The 19,025-nt window shown below is 35.4% G+C and overlaps 1 protein-coding gene across 4 annotated transcripts in view; it reads right to left on the bottom strand.

Annotated features, from left to right (window-relative positions):
* atxn1a (ataxin 1a) overlaps positions 1-19,025 on the bottom strand; it is a 105,162-nt gene that overhangs the window by 16,321 nt on the left and 69,816 nt on the right. Inside the window, exon 1 of one of the 4 annotated variants that reach the window (XM_058752724.1) lies at positions 1,241-1,594. The exons of the other annotated variants lie outside the window; for them this stretch is intronic. The gene's annotated coding sequence lies outside the window, so the exon portion shown is untranslated. Of the gene's footprint in view, positions 1-1,240; positions 1,595-19,025 lie in introns of those variants that run through there. 4 annotated transcript variants of the gene reach the window in all.

Below are 19,025 nucleotides of genomic sequence, written 5' to 3'. Positions count from 1 at the left end.
GTAGTTGACATAGTGACTATTTCGAACATAATTTTTAATTATTCTTGTATAATTATGGGTTTTTAAAACCTCATATTAATTGAAAAACTATATGGAATATTAATCTGACAATTAAAAAAAAAAAAAAATGCATAATGTATATAAAATATCCACAGAAAACTTGAACTGACAGGTAATTTTCTGCCATTATCTGTTAAGTTACTGACATTTCCTTTAACCCTAAAACAACACAGTGTAATTCAAAATATGGATAAAATCAATATGGAAAATTCCTTTATATTAACACAGTACATTGGGCCCTATATATATATATATATATATATATACACACACACATACATACATACATAGCAATATATATCTATATACTTATAGAATACATGTATATACATTTATTATAAAAGATATAAAAATTTGACAAACTTAAGTAAACAAATGTGTAAATCAATATACTTATAAAATTACAATAGAACAAATTACATACTTTAGAATGCATGCAAGATGCCCAAAAATGCTGTCTGGGTAAGCAGCACACTAGACACAACGTTACTGTACTGTAGCCCCTTCCACACGTTTCTGAGGTACTATCCCTTTAAAAGGTGGGCAGATACTCACTAACTGTCCCTGCCTTTACAATCAGTCCCAGTGCCTGATCTCTACAATGAACAGCACAGAAATGGATAGAGCGAGTGAAACGGAGACAGGTTGTAAAGTAGAAACGACGAAAGAAAAGAAGAAATAGAACACTCTCAGGAGAGAGGGAGCTTTGTAGCTGCATGAAGAAGTGCAGCTGAATGACTTGCACTTTCAAGTCCAGAGATACTCATAAAGAACATGAATCACAATGACAAGACAATTAAATAGTGTATCCCAACCTTATCTTACGAACCTTCACAGTTCGATCAAATACCACTTCATTAACACCAATTAAAACTCGCATTACAGTTTTGCTGTCTTTATACAAGCAATATGCACATATACTCACAAATGGACACAACTTACAGTTTGTTTTGCTTTTTTGACAATTAGAACCTCTGTGTCTACTACTAATTGTTTTAATATGATGGCTCAAGTTTAAAAAAGCAAAACTGATTTTTTTCTTCTTCTTTCAAATACCTCTTAAAAGCTGCTGAAACACCCTGTTGGGAAACATGCTATAACTATAACAGAGACATGCACACTCTCTAACATACACATGTTCGAGTAAAACACAGTGTAGTGGGAGTGTGTTAAAGCTTACCTTAGTGTTCAGAGAGGCCATTTGAGTCACTCTCTTAGTCTTTCACTTATTCCCACAGGAGTCAAACAGACACAAAGCGAGCCCCCTCTCGCTCTCCTCCCACCCTGACACCTTACGGAGGTACAGCGGTGTTGCCGGCGTGTACAGAGGCCCTTCCTGCTGAAGTCATGGCTGTGGTCAGGCACTGCCCCCTGCCCCGCCGGGCCCCGTGTGTGTGAGCTCTGAGCCCTGCCTGCAGCACTCAAACGTGCGTTATGCAAGGCCTCTCCGGGCCACAAGCTCTCCTCTCCTCTCCCTCACTCGTTCGCTTGCTCGCTCACTCACTCACTCACTCAGCTCCTCCCACACCTCACCTCACTGCGCACCACCAACTTCATCAGGTATTCATTCAAAAAAGACACAAGCCAGCTGGCAGCATGCCCAGACTACACTGCTAAAGAAAGAGAGAGAGTGAAAGAATGAAAGAGAGACAGAGTGAGGGAGGAGATCAGGGAGAGAGGGAGGGATATACAGAAAGACAGAGGAGGGAGATGAGAGTACGAGGGACATCGAGAGAGGGAGGAGGGTCGTAAAGAGAGAGACGGAGATTAAACTAGAGAGCGATGAAGAGATAGAGTGCTGTTTCTACAACTACAGGCACTTTTGTGTCCCAGGGTGTTTGATTGTTTTTAAAATTAAGAGCTTTTTGTTAAGTGAAGATCACATTAAAAGTGTCAAGAAAACTTTTATGTAGCTATAGAGCTTATTGATCTTTTATTGTTTAATTAATCACAAAAAAAACTATTATAAAACTATCATAATCTTAAGAAATAATAAAATGAACATTTAATTTTTTGTGGAAATTATTTCTATAGTACATGCTACTGTTTAAAACTTCAGGGGTTAGTAAGATTTTTTTTAATTATTTGCAAGGCTGCATTTATTTAAATACAGTAAAATAGTGTATCAGTGTCACATGATTAAGAAACTGTTATTTCTAATATGCTGATTTGGTGCTCAGAAAACATTTCTTATTATTATCAATGTTGAAAAGAGTTGTGTTGCTAATTGTGTTTGCGAAAACTATGATTTTTTTGAGGATTTGTTGATGAGTAGAGTTCAAAAGAACATTTATTTGAAAAAAATTATCTTTTTTAACATTATGTCTTCACTGAAACATTTGATCAATTTAATGCATCCTTGCTGAATGGAAGTAATGATCATTTTCACAAAAAATAAAAAATGTTTTATAACTGAAATAAGACACTACTCAGATGAGTAAATATGCCCTCTCCCTTATACATGCACTCCCACACAGCACTAATGATCTGAGCAGAAGAGCACACACAAACACAGACCCACACACACTTCCACGGAGAGCCAGGATTAGAAGCTCATTTCAGGTGAGATCATTGAAAGCAGAAGGACACTGTGATGCTTATCCTGTACAGCAACATCTCATCTAATCAGAGGCCTCTGAACCTCTGAGTTTCAGTGCCATTTAAAACTCAAGTGGCATTTAAATACTAGTGAGAACTGTTGCTATACAGTTCTATGAATTCATCAGCAGGTGGTGCTAGAGACAACAATGTCTCAGATTCATAGCTGAAGGCTAACGAATTTGTTTAGCTGACCTAGTTAGCTAAGCAGTTTTGATAAATATATATTCTGCTGGGTGGTGGTGAGGATGGTGCAGTGAGATTGGACAACAGAAATGTTTCCCACAAAAAAAGACGGTGCACGCCAGGGTTATTATAGTTGATTAGGTAACACTTTAGTATAGGAAACAATTCTCACTATTAACTAGTTGCTTATTAGCATGCCTTTTATTAACATATTAGCTGTTTATTAGTACTTATAGAGCACATATTCTGCATGACCATATTCTACATCCCTAAACTTAACAACTACCTTACTAACTATTAATGAGCAGCAGATTAGGAGTTTATTGAGGCAAAAGTCATAGTTAATGGTTTGTTAATAGTGAGAATTGGACCTTAATAAAGTGTGACCGTTTATTAAAACTAAAAGCATAACAATTCAAATACTTCAAATTTATGTTCACTGACGGAAAATATTTAAAAAAACAACATTTCTCAGTTTCATTTTATGTACCCTGATATACTAAAAATGACAAAAACACATAACAAATTTACTAAAACTTTAAAATCAAAATACTATAAAAATATCTAAGTGATACTAAAATAACACTGGCGAAAGCTCAAATAAAGTATAGCTTAGCTAACATTCTACCAAACCCTATGAAGAGGCCTAGTTGAAACCAGACAACTTTTTTCTAAAATGTGTAAACTGATTGTAGTGGAAAGCCTGCAGACAACTATCGAACAGATTTCAGTTTGGTAAAGTGTGGCGAAGGAAGTACAACCACTGCTAGGCCTTTTTCACAACAGAAATGAGGGAGTTCAGCCTGCTGACACAATTCTACTCGGCTGTCGTGCGTTCATCTGTAATTGTCTGGTGTGGTTCAGCTACCAAAACAGACATCAGGAAGTTACAACCGACAGTCCAGACTGCTGAGAGGATTTTTGGTGCCCCCTGCCCAGCCTCCAGGACCTGTACCCTTCCACTGAGGAAGAGGGCAGGTAAAAACATCACAGATCCAACTCATCCTGGCCACAACCTACTTGAACTGTTGCCGTCTGGCCTGTGACTCGGAACACTAGACACTAGAACATCCAGGCACAGGAACAGCTTCTTCTTCCCACAGGCCATCTCCTTATTAAACTGTCAAATAACTCCCAAGACCCCCTCGGTGCAACTTCCACTGTTTAGAGCAATATCCTGTAAATTCACTCTTATTATTATCCATAATGTTGTCTTGTTGCATTTATATGTGTACACTGGAAGCTCCATTACCAAGAAAAAATGCTTGTGTGCAAAAGCACCCTTTGCAATAAAGCCCTTTCTGATACTGATTCTGAATTAAAGGGATAGTTCACCCCCCAAAAAACCTAAAATTCTGTTATCATTTACTCACCAAAACCTGTATGAGTTTCTTTCTTCTGTTGAACACAACAGAAGATATTTTGAAGAGTGTGCGTAACCAAACAGTTGACGACAGCCATTAACTGCCATAGTATTTTTTTCAACAGTCTGGTAACACACATTCTGATATTCTTCTTTGTCTTCAAGAATGTCACAAAATAACAAAAATATGCATACAAATTTAGAACGAAAACACAAAAAAAGTGTGCGCAGAACTTTGTGAATAAGGCTCGCTGAAGTACTGAGTGCACAGACTCCATGTGGGCCTGCCGATGAGTCAATTTAACGCACGGCTGAACGCGTCCCTATGGGCCGTGTTATGGAAAGTATGAGGCAGTCAGAGGTTGTTGAGCTCGGCCTCGGTCATTAATGCGAGTCAATCTGAAGCGCAGCTCATGACAGGCACGCAAGGAGTTCCCTTGTTAGGTGAGGGAGTGCTTGCTGTTTACAGAACCACAGTCAACAAAACAAGCGGCACAGGAAGGTTTTTCTGTTGCTGTGGTAACAAATTAGCTATGCTCTCCATTTCTGGGCCTTTAGGGTAATTCAATTAGTTTTTGTGTGTTTACTCTGAAGCGCGTGCAGTCACCTGAGAGATTGATAAATGGACGGGGATAAGAGAGAAACAAAGAGATACAAACCGAGATTATGACAACAGACAGAAGCAGAGAAGATAAAAGAAATAGTGACAATTTGAAACAGAAACGGCAGATTAAAATCTCCCGCTCTGGAAATCTGCATCTGCTAACTACCTGATAACAAAATATTCCCTTAATTCATTCTTCACAGGAGACGAATCTGCTCTCTACAGCAGAGAACATCATCTTCCTTCTCTCTGCAGATTGCAGTCATTAAATAAGAGAAAGACTTGACAATATAAAGATATCAGATTCCTATTTGCATTCAGAACAGCTTTAATTACTCTTGGGATGCTGTCATACGAGTCCTGAATTGTGTTATATGGCAGCATTATTCAAGTAAGACCTTCAGTTCTTAAAGACTGTCAAACTGAAATGTTTAGCAACTGACAACCAATCATAAACTAAACAGTGCTTGTCTTGTTAATTATACATGACCTTTGTACAGTCGCAGAGATGCTCGCTTCCTGTTTTTTTTGTTGTTTTGGCGTCTGAGGAAAGTTAAATAGGTTGAACACAACAGTGCTGGCAAACACAATACTGGACAGAAATAGAATGATGAGATACTAATATTAAGACAACCAGAGTGTTACTGTGCTGTACTTGTCCACGAAATGAAAAAGTTAAGCCCAGTTTACAAAGTTCAGTGTGAAATTTCGAAGCCTGGACTAAAGCTGTGTTCACGCCATTCCAGAATTATTGTAATTATGAGATGGCAATACAGATTCTACTCCGAGCTGTTCAAACACTCAGAAATGATTTGTTTCTATGGAAATGCCCATAACACCACAGAGGGTCTATGCATGGCTTCACTGTTGATGACAGCAAAACATCATCACTAATAATATATAACACAATACAATACAACACAATATACTGTTCAATAGTTTGGGGTCAGTAAGATTTATTAAGAAACATTTACTAATTAAAATGAATTAAACAGTTAATTTAAAATATGTGTCAAATAAATTACGTTCATTTAAACTTTCTATTAATCTATTTCTGTTCATCAACACTGATAATAACAGTGTTAATAATTATTACAGCTATTTTAAATGCTTTATTATTTCACAATTTTACTGTTTTTCCTTTGTTTCCGATCAATTAAATACAGTCTTGGTGAGCATAAGGCCTTGATCTAATATAATCTAATATAATAATAATATACTTTTCAGTTTCATAACTTAAGCTTAATAGCTTGATTGAGGCAACTGCGTTTGCATCCCAAGGTGCATCTGGTCTTGCAATCATCCGACCTAATGACTCTAACATGGTGGCTGCCCAGACTATCACAGGCACATCTATTTTAAACTGCTTCTTTTATTATATTTCTTGGAAAGCTGAGTTAAAATCATATCCAAGTGCAATTAACAGTCCTCTTTTATACTTGACACATGCTGCTAATCACAGTATGTATAAATAAACATGAAAAAAAAAATGTATATCATTTTATACAGCAATATGCACACACATGAATAAACATAGTTACAGCCTTCTATAAATAGTTCTGTTTTTCTAATGCACAAAATGATCGGTTTCAAATCTCGCCGAATGCTAAGGTGTCGCTCCTGGGGTTTGCATAAGAATTTGTTCAAAGTTCTTTCTGTGTCACTCTAATGGTGGAGTGATTGAAAAAGCACTCAAATGAAACTTCACAGGAAAGCTCAGCACCATTCAATGGAATGTACCCACCCTCTCATGGCCAGATGTGGCCTTTTACATGCACGCACACTGAATGGTTTCAGACTGATATGCATTTTCAGAGCTGAATAGCAGCGAGCCTTTGATCGCACCTGCACACGAGAGAATGGCTGTGACTCCCTCCGACTGTCTGCAATTCAGCTGTGGCTTCCCTCTCTCCGCTGCTGTCGCTGTGAAGCGAGGGATCAACTCCAGAGACGTGTCGCCAAGGAGACACATGAAAGGCTCTATACATACGCATTACGCACTTGTGCGCACCCACGCATACATATGTGCATGAAAAAGGTCTCCGGCACAAGACTGGCAGCATCGACACCACATTCTTTACTTTTGAAGGCATAGTTTAATAAAAAAAAAAAATATTAACATTCTGACATTCTTTACTCACAGAGAATTTATTTCCTTCAGCTGAACAGAATGAGAGATATTTTGAAGAAATTTTGTCTTGGCTATTTTTTTCCATAAACACTACAAGTCAAAGGTTTGGAATAATTCAGATTATTATTATTGTTTTAGTTTTTGAAAGATAGTTACAGTAAAATTACTCAAATAATAAACAAATTAATATTGTTAAATAATATTACAATTAAAAAGAACATTTTTTTTAAAATATAATTCATTCCTGTGATGCAAAGCTGAATTCTCAGCATCATTACTCCAGTCTTCAGTGCCACATGATCCTTCAGAAATTATTCAGATATGTTGATTTGCAGCTCAATTATTAATAATGGTTCTTACTGTGATCAATATCAGTTAATACATTTGCTTAAAATTTTGTGGAAACCATTTTTTAGGATTCTTTGATGAATAAAAAGTTCAAAAGCACAGCATTTATTTGAGATAGAAATCTTCTTTTAACATTAGAAATTTATTTGCTCTCAATTTTGATCAATTTAATAAGTCATGGCAGAATAAAAGAATACATTTTAATTGATTTCTTAATGATTAATGATTAAAATGAATGATTTCTGAAAGATCATGCGGCACTGAAGACTGTAAAAATGATGCTGAAAATTCAGCTTTGCATTATAAGAATAAATTACATTTCAAAATATATTAAAATAGAAAAGTTATTTTAAATTGTAATAATATTTCACTTTTTAATGTATTTTTGATTAAATAAATACAGCCTTAGTGAGCCTACGGACTTCATTCAAAAACTTTCTTTTTTTTTTTTTTTTTTAAATCATAAATATTCCAAACTTTTGTCCAGTAGTGTAATGAAAGTAAATGGAGCTGTCAAAATGTTAAACAAAAATACAACATAACAGTATCATAAAAAAGTCAATATGAATTTACAATACTTAGTGTCATTTTAAAGCTTTATATCTCAGTCCCCAGGTGAACTGTTCCTTTAATCCAGTATCTCCTTCTCTCCATCACTTCTCTAATCATGCGGAACATTCTCCCTTGCTTGTATCACCGTCATCTGCCTCTAAGCACTAACAACCCAACAATGACTCATTAGCTGGGTGAATAGACAGATTGGCACAGAGAGAGCAGTGCCACAGTCATACCCAGCATGCCCAGCAGTGCTACAGAGTGGAGCATTAACCCCATACTGAGCCCTGAGGAGAGAGGAATGACTGCAGATTAACTTTATGTGCTTTTTACTGAAGCGCCTGCAGCAAAATGCAATGGCCGAATGCTGAGCTCACACCAGTCAGAAAAGTAGCAGTCAGCTCTTAGTCTGAGTGAGAATTGTGCACTATTAAATGGAGAATGCCTTTTCATTTGCAATTCAGTGCCTGTAGCAAACAGATGTAGAAATGCAAATGACATTTGAATTTAAGGAAGTAATGTTGCATTCATGAAATTCAAATAAATTCATGTTGTTGTAAGTGTTGTTTTTAATAATACATTTTTGTATTTGACTATAAATTTCCCACATCAAGCACACAATATGGGATACTTCCAAAAACATTAGATCATAGCAGCACAACTGTTTCAACATTAATAATAAGAAATGTTTCTTGAGCATCTGCATATTATAATGATTTCTTAAAGACCACGTGACACTAAAGACTAAAGTAATGATGCTGAAAATTAAACATTGCATCACAGGAATAAATTACATTAAAATATAAAACAGCTATTTTGAATTGAAATAATATTTCACAATATTACTATGTTTTTTTGCTGTATTTTTAATTAAATGAATGTAACTTTGGTAAGCAAAAAGTAAAAAAATAAAAATAAATACATTTTAAAAAACTGTATTAACTCCACAGTAATGTAGTGCACATAAATTCATTATACTTAAGTTAATTAACAAAGAATTTTTAAATGTTTATAGCTATATTAATTTTTAAAATATATTTATAAATTAAAAATATTTTTTATATAAATTTAATAACTATATTAAATATAGTTTTATAGACTATTCATATTAAATTACACAAAAATGTGAGAGGAAAAAACTAAAATCAGGAAACATAGGCTATAATTAGTCAAAATTTATCATGCATTTATTCATGATTTATTAAAAAATCATGTATGATCATTTTGAATTTCTAAAAATAATTCATAAAGTAGTAAATTCAAATTACAGTATAATGAAATTCTGCCCAACCTTTTAGTGTATGTTTTTTCTATGTACCTGAATGCTCTCTCCACCACAGAGAGGCCTCATTCTCTCTTTCTGATAAGCGTAATACCGTGGGAGGGGAAAGAGAGAGAAAGACAGAGAGAGAAGAAGAAGACAGGGCTGGGATGAAACCGTAGATGATCAGAAACTCAGTCTTGGCTCTGTTCATTCTCTCAGTGCCAAGTCTGAGGGTGTAACTATAAATGAGAGTGAGGGAGGTCTCTGAGGTCGGCCCAGTCACTGAACAAAAATACTCACATACAATTACCTAGCTTAACGACTATAAACCATAAATTTATTCTGTGTTTATATATAGCTAATTATAAATACTATAAACTAACCCTCAACCAAACCCATTATTGGAGCTCAACTTTTTGATATGTAGGTGGAAGTGAGAAAAAAAGATTTAATTTATTTAAAAATATTTATAATTTTATAAATATATACACTGACAAATATAACATAAAATAATATAATAATAAAAAAAATATATATATATATTTTATTTATAAATAAAGGGAGGTTTAGTAACACACAGAGTAGTAACAGTAGTTTAGACTAACAGCCATGTAGCAGCACTGGCGGCTGCTAAATGTTTGCATTGATATTACATGAATGACATCTATCATGACTGTATTAATGAGCACGTATAAACGGAGGTGATATTGCTATGGTGCTTTGTGCCTGAACTAATACTAGCACTGAATGACCTCTAAATCTGAGTCATAGAAATGAATAGCTCTCGTCTCTTCTCAGAGACAGCTCCACACAGCCAAAGCTTTAACTGCGTTGAAAAAGTGCAGATTAGATGCACATAATTGCAGACGTGCGCTGGAGTCTGGTTACGACCTGAAATCAATTTCACGTGTTTGTTTGTCCTTAGCGCAAACAGTTGACGGTGCCTCTGTGTCCTGTCTGCTGTTACCGCTCGCCGTGTCCTTCTCGCCTTCCCTCCATTCACAAGCCATGTGGAGTGTGTATCAGTGTGTGTGTGACGGATTACGCTGAGGCAAAGCACTGCTAAGCCCCTCTATTACTCGATAATCCCACAGGAGTGTGTACACACGCTCTCGCAGAACACACTGACGTACTGACAAATAGAGACTGAAGAGACACACGCTTGTGATAAATAAGAGGCAGAACAACACACACGCTCAGAGCGGAGACTGGGAAACTTGAATTGGTCAAGTCGCCAACTAGAACAAACAAAATACACTCTGGCACAATTACACAATCATAAATAAATATAAAAATAATCAAAAGAAAGCAAATCGCCCATCAATATGAAAAATTCTCAAAAATATATTCGGAAGTACTTCATAATATATTATTATTATTATTATTATTATTATTATATAATATTTAATTATCTCTATATATAATATATATATATATATATATATATATATATATATATATATATATATATATATATATATATATATATATATAAAATATTATATTATTTTATATATATACACACACACACACAATTTTATTATCATTTTTGTAATTTTTTTTTATCAGTTTTTACCCTGAACTATTTTATATTTATAATACATTTTTATAATAAATAAATAAAATCTAATCAGTAAATTACATTTTATGATAATTTTTTATTTTTAATTGATAAATTGTTAGTTATTACGGTACTTTTAAAATAACTTTCTGAATGCTAAAAATAACATAAAATACATGGTTATTATTAGGTGTATTATGTTCCTTACTAGGAATTATGAGCAGCATAAAAATTATCATCATAAAATATATAAAAAAAAAAAAAAAAAAAAAAGATGTAAAATACCATCTAGTGGTCTCAGACTGTTGGAAACAGTATATAAAGTATATAATAAGAAAAATAAATAGTATTTAACCAAACAATTACAAAAATTGTATGTGTCTATTGACTGGAAATTTACACACACCTGGCTGCTTCAGTGCACATCTACCCACTGTACTTTTGCATAAAAGATCACCAAAAATCTAACAGCATGTAACACGCAGCCGTACAGCAAAACAAACCTCAGAGCTACAGCCCACTATCACGACTCTACTGCTGTGAAGACCGACCCCTGCATACAAACCTACAGCTGCATCACGCCGAACCTGCAATGACGGAACATAAAAGTGGACCTCCAACGAACACACACACAATATGCACCAAAGCACAGCGTGAGGCCCTGTTCAAAGCTATTCACACACTGTGAACCATGCCGAGAAGTCTTTATGTTCCTGAGAGAGTAGGCCCGCAGGACTCAGGATGGAGGCTCTTTGAATTGAGGCAAAATAGGGCGACGTGCAATTGTGTTTGGTGTGGCCTTGTTTGGCTCTGCCGTGGCTCAGCGGTGCCGGCCAAACTAAGACAGACTGAAGGGTTGCTTTGAGGACACTGCTGTGATCCATAACAATACTCACGTCTGCCCACACAGCACAGATTGGCCGATGTCCTGTATGCAGCAGGTCTGGGATACAAAAAATGTATTGGAAATGCTAAGATATGCCATGCCAATGTATGAATGTCACTGCATTACATTACAACATGCAAACCCAAGTGGCATATGCAAAGAAATTAGGCTAAAACTACACTTCATTTCTTTTGAAGTGTAAACTAAAATATTTTTTTAAAAATCTGTATTTTTCTGCTTTTAGTAAATGAAAGGCATGTCAAAGTGCGTGTCAAAATATATGTGATCATTTCAGAGACTATTATAAGCTACATTCTACAGCATTTAAATGATTAAATGGTTACTGTAAATCAAATTCGACCTTTTGTCATTGTACGGACTGAACTTATGTTTCAGGAAAATTTCACAGTGCATAGCGACAAACAGGCTTTCAGGAAAATGCTGTGTTGGTGTTTGTTGCTATTTAGCATTTGGGAAGAAAATAAAACCAAAAGGACAATTAAAGATTAAGTTCTTATTATTTTAGCAAAAATGAAAAAACGTCTTTTTGTGAGACATTTTGCTTGTGCTTAAGGTATTTCTCTTTAAATTAAATGACATTTTTGTAACAATTTTTACAATAAACAATACTTTTACATCATTTTTTAAATCTTGATTAATGTTTGTTTCTACATATAGCCTACTAATTAAATCTTATATTTTAAACTGTATGAATTAACATTAGTTAACATACCTAGAACAAAGATAGATTAACATTGAACAACAGCATGTTTACAAAAAATAACATTAACCTAGATTAATAAATTCTGTAAAAAATTGCTGTTCATTTTTTGTTAAAGGGGTCATCGGATGCACATTTTCCACAAGTTGATATGATTCTTTAGGGTCTTAATGAAAAGTCTATAACATACTTTGGTTAAAATGTCTCAATGGTAGTGTAAAAAACACCCTTTTTACCCTGTCAATATCATCTCTGTTTTCAGCAAGCCATTCTAGTCCATATTTCTTTAAATGCTAATGAGCTCTCCTGACCCCGCCCCTCTCTTCCATGGAGTGACTAGCAGACAGTAAACTTCAGCCGCGAAACTGGCTAACTAGCACATTATTAGGAAAGGCGATTTGCAAAGATTCGTAAAAAAAACCTTATACTCACTTCTTCTGTAGATGAAGCTGTATCACAAATGATTCGCGCGAACATGGATGCATTTAAGCAGATCGGGATCGGCGCATTCTCTTCAAAAACGGAAGTAAGGTTAATCCACTGCGTCTTCAGCGGCTCAGATGTCGGGAGTAAATGACACCTGCTATATTCATTATTACATCCAACAACAAAACACCTAAATCGCTTAATTGGAGACATCTTGTCTTCGCCTGCACCGGAGTCGACACAATGGCGGACAGCTCACTCAGGGCGGGTCTAAGGTAAGACGGCCTTGTCAAATCAACTATCGTGGGAGCGGCCTGTGCAGGACTACGTAATTCTGACAGGACTCTCAGAACAGCCTGATTTGAGAAAGGGGTTTTTAAAATAGGGATTTTAAAAAAAAATACTGGGTAGATTTTAATCATTCTAGGGTGGTTGTGTACACACACTTCCAACACACATTTATGTTCAAACAACTTTAATGAATCCTTTAATAATACCAATGCATGAACTAATGTTAACTTTACTGTAAAGTTTTGCCGGTATTTTGCTATTTCATGCAATTCCATTTGTAGATTTTTTTGGTACCACTGTATATTTTCATTTTAATACTAATCAAAATAAAATAAAATTAAATTAAATAGGAGACACATCACTGGTCAGGTCTAAATTGCAGCATGTTGTGCTGTTATCTCTCTGTGAGATATCGCCCATCCAGCTAGCACTCTCTTTAGCAGTCCTGTGATCATTCATTCATGACAAATTAAACATTTAGATAATGTCAAGGTAATAAATAGAGGGTGAGAAATGAGTGTGACAGGCCAGCTCCCCACACAGACCACCTCCACTGAAAACAGCACGAAACCCGAGAGCATGAGAATCACGCGACCTGCTGCAAACGAGAAAGACACTATAGGGATAAATACGGCCGCAATAAACAACCCCTGACTGTGCTTTGACTATGTACATGCGGAACAAATAAACAGAAGCTTTTATTCTCAGAGTTCATAAAAACCATTTCATGGTTTTCTGTAAGCACCACCAAAGTCATTTTACGGTGTATTTTGACCTTTGCTGTTGCTTAAACATGCTCTGTGATGTGGGTTGCAAAGCAGGATATTGATGATTAATTACAGTGAGTAATCAGGAGGACAAAACTCCAGAAAATGTCAACACATTACCTCAATACATCAGGATCAAGGACGAATGAAAGCTTATAGCAGCAACACTTCTCAGAATATTACTTCACACTGATTGCTTAGCTCTCCTTCTCCTTGACCCTGCTTTCAAAGGACGAGATTTTAAAAATAACCTCTATCAACCTGCATGTTGAAAAAGTCATTTGTGTTCATCCTGTAATTCATGTAAAACGGCACTAGATATGACTTATGCGTCTTCTGCATCGAGCTCCCTACCTCTGACCTCAAAGCTCGTGCACACCGGCACAGGGTCAGCGGGTCGCCTTTCACACACACCACCAAATCCCTGGCCAGCCGGAGCTTGTTTGGAGGTATAATATAACATATAATTGGTTTCCAAGAACGAGCTGCAGTCAGAAATGATCCGGGCTGGTAACATGTAACTAAAGAGTTTGAAGATAACATCAGTATTTATGTCTAGTGTGATGGAATGTTAATACTTGTAAAAACTATTTGTGAATACAAGTACTAAATTCACACTGTTCGCAACTGATGTCTAGATTTTCAGCAGTAACAGTCTGACCTTTTGACCCAGTGTGTCAGACATAAGACCTCTGCCACCTGAGAATAAGAAAACAGTTGTTTGGTTTCAGACGCAGCTTAAATATACCACTTCGGTGATTAGAAAAGCAAAAGCAAACACTTGTGCTCCTAAGTCCCTAAAAGCCATTCAGTGTAAGAGGTTGTTTGGATAAAGAGTAAACTTGTCAATGTGTGTGTATGAAGAATGAATGTATTATTAGGGCAAGCATATTGTTGAGAATCAAAGTTTAAAGCAAGGCTAAAGTTAGTTTACTCGGCAGTCATATTCATAAAGTCCTCAGGCAGTTATTTCCAACCATGTAAGTACAGCTCCTTGAATAGGTAAAGACTGATTAAATTAATAAATCAAAAGTAACACTCAAAACTACAAACAATAACTTTAAAAGAGAATTTAGGCATCACAAAATTACAATGTAACTTATGAAAAAGGGTGTTCTTTTTTTAATTACATTTATTTTCATTTACATTTAATGAGCATGAACAATTAAAAAATATCTAATATTGGACATTATAAATAAATAAAACTTACAACTGATAACTGATATGGTAATTGATGATATATTATGTATCCCTAATTTAACATCAGAAATAAAATACGAAAACATCCTTAAGCTCAAATCACATTACCACATAAATAAATAAATAAATGTATACATAAAAAGTGGTAAAGCTAATGTGAAAGAAAAATGTTTTTAGGTTGGATGGTTCTGCTGCTATGATGATTTCTGCAAACAATGAAAGCAAATATGGACAAGAAGGTAGGAAGATGGTGTATATCACAGATCTTGACAAACACGTGCAGCAGATGCAGCTTATGCCTGATGCACGTGGCAACTGATAAAATTAACAAACACACAAACAAACACACACATCCCCTAAATCAGTCTGAAGTATAAAATATGAACATGACTACATGAACTACACCTGCAAAACAAACTCTGCAGTCAAAAACAGGCCCTATTAAGACCAAGAAGAATATTTTATGGTATAAAACAAGTGACTGCTTTTCATAAAACTGCAATATCATGTCAGTCAGTCGGACGGATGTAATATTCCTTAATTTTATCGCCATATCCCTGCTGATTCCCACCCCTAGGTCAAAGGTCAAATACATTTCGAGTTCATTTCTGGGAGAGCACCATCACAGCATGTCGGAGAACTGAATGTTTATTGCTCTGACCTTTTTTCAATGTTCCAGAACCTTTGACTTCCAAGCGGCTCCAACGAATAAGGGCCAGTGTGCTGAGAGACATGTTTATGACAGCAGTGAATGTGGTTTGTGTTATTCTGAAGCTGCCATTCAAAACTGTTCAAAAGACGAAGATGGAAAATGGAAGTCTGTGTGTGAATGTTAGAAATTAAGAGGAGAAAAGTGTGCAAACAGGTGTGAACGAGTACATCTGTGTGGACGGTTGGATTCCAAGGTGCTTTCATGTTTATGCTAGTAATTTATTTATTCTCCCTCTTTCTAGAAAGCACTCCGCTGAGATCATGGTGTGAAAGGACACAGTTTTAAGTGCTGAGGGGGAGAGGGACTCAGGCACAATGGAATGCCACTGCTACTCCTGCCAAGAACACTTTTCCCATGCGCCCGGGAGCCAAGACTTCCCCCAACCGCCAAGAATAGCACTGCTGTCCTCGCACACTCACCAAACTCTCTCTCTCTCTCTCTCTCTCTCTCTCTCTCTCTCACACACACACACTAGGCAAACAGAAGGCTGGGTTCTGCAGCACCCGAACTTCAAAAGAGTCATGTGTGCAAGACACACTCCTGACAAAAATGACTTGAATTATACTCTTAAAGGTTCTTTATTGGCACTGATGGTTCCAGGAAGACCCTTTAACACATGGAACCTTTCCAATGGACAAAAGGTTCTTCGTAGTGAAATAACGGTGTTCTTTACACTAATTTCTTTTTTTTTTTTTTAAGAACTGTTCACTGAAAGATTCTTTGGAGAACCACAAATTATTGTTCTTCCGTGGCATTTGGAAACTACTTGTGACCTTGGACCACAAAAGCAATCATAAGTCGCACAGGTATATTTGTAGCAATAGCCAAAAATACATTGTATGGGTCAAAATTATAAATTTTCCTTTTATGCCAAAAATCATTAGGATATTAAGTGAAGATCATGTTCCATGAAGAAATGTTTTTTTTTTTTTTGCACCCTCAGATTCCAGATCTTCAGCCAAATATCGTCCTATCCTAACAAACCATACATCAATGGAAAGCATATTTATTCAGCTTTCAGATGATGTATACATCTCAGTTTCAGAAAATTTACCCTTATGACTGGTTTTGTGGTCCAGGGTCACATTTGGAATCTTTATTTTTAAGAGTGTATGGATACGAAGAACACAGTTGACTAGCTTAAAGTGACATTTTACTAAAAAAAAAAAAATTTATTCACCTTCTTGTCGTTCCTATACTGTATGACTGACTTTCTTCTGTGGAATATAAAAGAAGATATTTTGAAAAATGTGATTTTACAATGAAAGTCAATGGGGTCCAAAGAGAAGAAATACAGTACATACAGGTTTGCAATGACACGAGGGTCAGTAAATCATGACAGCACCGACTACCCCTTTAATGTTTTCATAAGCACATCGTGCTTTGATCTTGCAGATCCTCCGTATTTTTATAATGACATAACACTATCTAAATGGACTTTGATGCATTCCAATGCACTCACAACTTCAATTTGTCATCCATTTGGGCTCTTTTTATTTATTTATTTTTTTTAAAGGCTTTTGAGAGCTAACCAACAGGAAAAACACATAGCCGAACCCCACCTTTGCCATATTAACACTTAACAGAAGATTAGGACATTCAGAACGCATTAGGAAGCGCAGCAGCATGAGTGTGATGAATTGCTATGCTTCACCACGCGTACTAAGAGTCCAGTGACCTTTAACTGGAGGAGAGCTTTTACTCTAAAAGCCCATGATTGGTTATAGGAGCTATTGGGATAGTAGAGCTGTCTGAGATGAAAAACAGAGCAAGTGAGACATAGAGAAAAACAGACAGAAAAGAGAGCCTCAGCTCATGAAGTACTAATTTTGATATGGCTCCATTAATTACCCTCAAAATGAGCTCATATCAAGACTTTCACAGGCCTGCCTCTTGTCTCTCATTCCCCGAGTTTTTAAGTAGTCGTGCTCCGATATATTGGCTACTAGGCTAATCGCCTCATATTTGGCCAGTTTAAGATTATAACTGCATCTGTTGCTGATACATTTTGGTAATTGCCCTTGTGTCAGTTTCAATATCTATCATCAGCTTTGTCTATGATTAATGGATTAATTTAATACACTTTTTTAGAAATCTACTAGAAGCGTATCACTTTGAGTGAAAAACTGAACTGAAAAATTAACACGAATTGGTATGTTTTAACTTTTAAAAGTTTTTTTTTGTAAAACCGGATGATCATATTACCCAGAATTCTATCCACTGTATCGTAACTTGGCCAACTTTCTATTTATGTAGAGGCTTAAAAGTGAAGCAATGGGCAAAACGTTGTATATTGAAAAATAATTTCTAAAATACGTTTAGTAGATTTATACATTTTAAACTTATTTACAGTCTTTCTCTCCACTTTTTCCAACACAAAATAATAAAAATAATAATATATGTAAAATTAATTAAAAATTTAAAATAAATATTTAAAATAATTTAAATGTTAATATAATAAAACTAAAAATATTTCAAATCATTTAAATTCTATATGTATTTAGAAATAATGCATTAATATATCATTTCTGGTATACCTTTAGCAGATATATGCATTTCATATTTACATTTTTCTCTCCACTTTTTAAACACAAAATAATAAAAATAATAATATATGTAAAATTAATTAAAAATTAAAAATAAATATTTAAAATAATTTAAATGTTAATATATCATTTCTGGTATACTTTTATCAGATATAAGGATTAAATATTTACATTTTTCTTTCCTCTTTCAATAATTATAACATTTTATGTAAAATTTATTAAAAATCATCTATCTATCTATCTATCTATCTATCTGATATATACATATAAACAACAGCACTACTATTTCAAAATGATATTCCAATCCTTTGAGTATAAATCTTTGCACCACAATCTATATTACACCAGCAGAGGGCACTTTAGGGACTCATTCACAAATCAGAAAAATAAAAACCAGCACAAAAACAACAAAACAAAACAAAAAAAAACCCAGAAAAAAGAATGATATGCACATAAATGCAATTAATGTAATGCACTTCAACTAGAGTAGACTGTGTATAAACTCTTGAGAACATGAGCCTGTTCACATACACACATATCTCCCAAGAACATGTGTATTACTTGCTAATGAGACGCTTAACCGCTTGTCTACGAACCCGTTGCACGTGCACACGACAGTGTGTGAGCATGCTACAGTAAACCTGGATGTTACAGTATGCCTGTGACCGAACGTGCTTCAAGCATGAATCATTAAAGCAGTATTGTCCCAAGCGGCTTGCGCTAGCGAGCTTTTTCCTGGAGGTGTTTTACGTGAAAGCGCGGCTTTCAGCCCCAGCTGTGTTGTTTGGTAAACAGCCCTGTTGCTA

This window comes from Onychostoma macrolepis, chromosome 19, assembly GCF_012432095.1.
Source record: "Onychostoma macrolepis isolate SWU-2019 chromosome 19, ASM1243209v1, whole genome shotgun sequence".
In the NCBI taxonomy this organism is placed as follows: domain Eukaryota; kingdom Metazoa; phylum Chordata; class Actinopteri; order Cypriniformes; family Cyprinidae; genus Onychostoma; species Onychostoma macrolepis.
This window is presented reverse-complemented; position numbering and strand designations above follow the sequence as displayed.